Genomic DNA, 4,076 nt, shown 5'->3' with positions numbered 1-4,076 from the left:
TCTGTAATTGTTTGTCTTAAGATTGTATGCCTTTTTAATCGTATATAATTGTATCTCTTCGCATAGTATGTAATGTATTTGTATTGACTCATGAATAGACTGAATCTTGTATAACTCCTGGTACTTGGAATGGTAAATAGTATGTCTTAACTATACCTATTATAGTTATTGATAATGTGTGTGTATAATTCGAAATATGCCTTTGCTACTCAAAGGTACTGAGCGAACTGACGGAAACTTTTATGTCTATATATGTACATATATATATATATATATATATATATATATATATATATATATATATATATATATATATATATATATATATATAACTAATATTTAGACGACATTCGGACGAATAACCGATGCCCTAAGGCCACATCCCATTGAGGAAAAGGAAATAAAGCGAGCTAGCCGTCCTAAGTCCTTCAAACATTACTTATATAAGTATACATATATAGGCAAACACAAAAATATAAAAGAAGTTTTGTAAAACCTTTGAAAAGTTTAATAAATAAGAAATGATGACTTGATGTCAGTTTATAAAATGATTTGAAAGCAGTTTGTTTGATAAGAACAGTTTTAAATATAGGAAGACTTTTGTTAGTAACATGATTCTAACAGCGTTTGAAAGGAATCATAAAGTATGTAAGACAGTTTGATAAAGAGTTTTTAACATGTATAAAAGTTTGTCGTAAACTATTATAGTTTTTCCAAAAGTTCGTTTCATTTGTATAGTAACCCTAGTGTAATGCTCACTTGTTATGAAATGTGTAACTTTTTGTGGTGACATAATGAACACTTGAACTCGAGGTATAAATAAACTGTTTGATTTGTATACGTATAACAACATATTTAATTTCGATATATATCAGACGATATCTTGTTATGTTTTCCGTATGAAAGATTCCACATAATGGTTGTGAATCACATATGATTTACTTGATAAAAATGAGTATTTAGTGAATCTTTGAGTTACACACGATAAAAATCGTGTGTTTACTTGTATTCCCCCCCCTCAAAAGTGTATATTAAAACAATATTGATAAAAATGTAGATTTTAGGGGTATGAACTCACCGATGAAGGCGCGTGATTTGAAGAGAACGAGATTTTCCCGGGCGGCACCTCGACCGGAAAGTGACGAGATTTTCGGGAATCTCGGGGCTTCGGACTTTCGTCGGGGCTTGGATATGAAAACGGGAAGTCGGGATGTTGTCGGCACAAAAAAAGAGGCGAAAGTGAGAGAGAATTGAAGCATTTGTGTGAAAATAGCCGGCACCTTCGCAATCTATTTATAGAGGCTGGAGGTCCTCGGTACGCGGGGCGTACTCCAAGGGTACGCAGGGCGTTCGTTTGCGTCACTGCTTACCGCATCCTCGGTCGAAGCGTCTGGTCGTCGTGGCTGATCCGGAGCCTTGTATCCGAATACGCGGGGCGTACGAGGGTACGCAGGGCGTACTCCTTCGGATAAGACTTTGAAGTGCGTGCCAAGAACTTCTAAAATGCGTAACTTTCGCATACGAGCTCCGTTTTTGACGTTCTTTATATCCACGCGAAGGTGAGAAAATTCTCTACAACTTTCATTTAGACTCCGTCGGCTAATTTTGACTTTATTTTTAATTATATTTTAATTAATAGGTCGGGACACGATAACTTCGTTAAAAATCCGTAACTTCTTTATCTGAAGTCCGTTTTCGTCAGACATTTTATTGTTATACTCCTATTGTCGGGCTCTCCAACTTTCGTTTAGGTTGTGTCGGCTAAAGATCGCTCGATCTCTGTTTCGAGTTTTTAGCTGTCTACTGTTAGGTTAGAAACTTCGGAAAATCATAACTTCGTCATACGAAGTCAGATTTGGGCGTTCTTTTTATGCATGATCATGGTTTAACGTAATCTACGACTTACGTTTACATACCTAAGGCTAAAATTATTGTATCGAAACTTTGCGTTTTACGTCTATCAGCGTTGCCGGTTCTCGCCGTGAATTTTTGATTGGTCATAACTTCTTCGTTATAACTCGGATTTTAGTGTCCTTTATATGTACGAAAACCTTGATACGAGCCCTACCACTTTATTTAACCCAAATATGATTTTAGGAAAGTTAAGGTTTGGCTTAAATTTGACTGGCATTACATTTTATCATCTCAAAATATCGGGTTGTTACACCTATACCGACAGGATCCCACAAAAGATAAAACGCTAGTTGCACTAGTTGTAAACATGTTTTTGAACATGCAAAATACTGACGATTTGGAGGGAACCTATACTATATTAGGGTCCTTAACTGCCTCTTTGCATTCTGAGGTCAAACTCCTCCGGATTCATCGTTGCCCTTCCCTGCTGGACAGTCCCTCTTCAAGTGTCCCATGACGCCACATAGATGGCATATCTGAGAGGTTTGGACATTGGTGGTTGAAGAAATGTGTTGGATCTGGATCCTACAGTAACTGGCAGTATGTCCATTCCTGTTGCACTTATAACAGTGTAACGGTCGGCAACTACTCAGATGATGAAAGCTACACTCATAGCATTTCGGTAGGTTTCCGGAATATTGCCTGGCTGGTGTAGGGACAATTGGGACACCCGAAGGAATGGTAGTAGGAGGTGCAGATTTCGTAGCTGTGTTCTTATTCTCCCCTCAAAGCGATTTGTTCTTCCTTTTGGCCCAAAACTTCCGGCTGTTACTCTTGGCCTCAGCACTCGGGGTATCGTGGTAGTTTGTTGTTCGTTGCGGTGCTTGGTTGTTGTTTGGATTGAAATGGTTGTTAACAATCCCGCTAACACTTGCATTGTTAGCGTTCAGATGGGTCAGAATAGCTGTCACGGCAGCCGAGACTGCGGCTTGAAAGGTAGCTGCATCAATCTGAAGAGTTGGTGTTTGGTTGATGGGCTAATCGTTTTTCCTGGGAGACATGATTCTGTTACACCGAAAGAAAATGAATTTGTGAGCGAGAATGGTTGAACCTAGATGTAGTTCGATCACTCATGTAAAGAATAGAAGTATGTTCTCTAAGGTTCGACCTACATCCCTATGATGCAGTCCTAGTACGGAATGGAAGTATGTTCACGAAGGTTTGACCTACATCCCTATGATGCAGTCCCAGCAAAGATCGGAAGTAAGTTCATGCAATGGTCTCAAGATGTTTGTCATTCTAGCCGAGGTATCGTTGGTTGGCGAATAACGTGATCCAACCATTAAAAGAGACTCGGAGATGTCTCCGGAGTTAAATTGCTATCGTCCAATGACTTGACTAGAGCATGTTTCAAATAGACTCTAATGAAAGTATGATAAGAGTATTTGAATAAAAAACGACACAGAAGTTAGCCGACTATCAATATCTTTGATATTCATGACGTACAAGTTCGGGAAAATGACCTTGTAAAAAGGTCTTACATCATATCCAGAGAGGATAGTTCCTGACAGTATAAAGACCTAACTAAAGTACTTACAGTACAAGATAGTTTCATCGAAAATGCCACATCGGGTATAGACAGGAACACGATTCCTTTCTAACAAGGAATATAAAGTAATGTATCTACTACTAGCGACGGTCATCCCTCTGGTGAACTCTCAGTTCAGCTAGTTGGCGTTCCACATCAAGTAGGTGTCTTTTGTACACTCTCTGGCGTACTCGAAGTTCCATGACTTCCGCTCGTGATTCAGCCAGTGCTTGCAGCAGGGTTTCATGGTCTCTCTCAGACCTCTCACAAGCATGTTCAAGGCGACTGGTGCGAAGCATATGCATTTCTCTATTTGTATCAACTTCTGCGATACGTTGTAGAGCTGTCCTGCCCTGAATTTCGTTTCGGGCAACTCTTCGGATCAGAATTGGCATGATTCTGTCTGCTGAGCCCCCATTGCTTAGGTCGTAGAAGCTTCGGTCACCATTAAATGGCATGGGATGATCTTGTCCTTGGCTCCGTGTTTCCAAACATTCCACCCCACTCAGGCGTCGGGCCATGAAAAGCCGAACGAGGGTTGGGAATTGGAAAGGGAGCTGCCTGTGGTAGGTTCTCAACCTTGGGTTCGGAGATTGCATCATCTGAAAGGCCGTCAACATGGTGATCATTCAGA

This window comes from Lactuca sativa, chromosome 4, assembly GCF_002870075.4.
Source record: "Lactuca sativa cultivar Salinas chromosome 4, Lsat_Salinas_v11, whole genome shotgun sequence".
NCBI lineage: Eukaryota > Viridiplantae > Streptophyta > Magnoliopsida > Asterales > Asteraceae > Lactuca > Lactuca sativa.
Note: the sequence above shows the minus strand (reverse complement) of the source record.